The following is a 239-nucleotide window of genomic DNA, read 5'->3' as shown; positions in this document are numbered from 1 at the left end:
CCGTACGCACGGATTACTAAACCGTACGGTTTCTCTTATGATGCATGTGTTATTTGTCTGGCCCAATGCCTTATAGGTATACAGCACACCTCTGAAATTGCCCCTCTGAACCATTTCAGTGCGCTCTCTGTGCGCTTAACTACTCAATATGCCGTGTTTCCAGTTAGATTTGAGGTATAAAATGATGTTGGATCAGGCTAAAATCAGGTTCCTCTCTTAGGGAGTGACCTGTTCTTCAT

The sequence above is a fragment of the Brachyhypopomus gauderio genome, unplaced genomic scaffold (genome assembly GCF_052324685.1).
Source record: "Brachyhypopomus gauderio isolate BG-103 unplaced genomic scaffold, BGAUD_0.2 sc113, whole genome shotgun sequence".
NCBI classification, from domain to species: domain Eukaryota; kingdom Metazoa; phylum Chordata; class Actinopteri; order Gymnotiformes; family Hypopomidae; genus Brachyhypopomus; species Brachyhypopomus gauderio.
The sequence above is the reverse complement of the archived record's forward strand: the minus strand, read 5'-3'. Positions refer to the sequence as shown.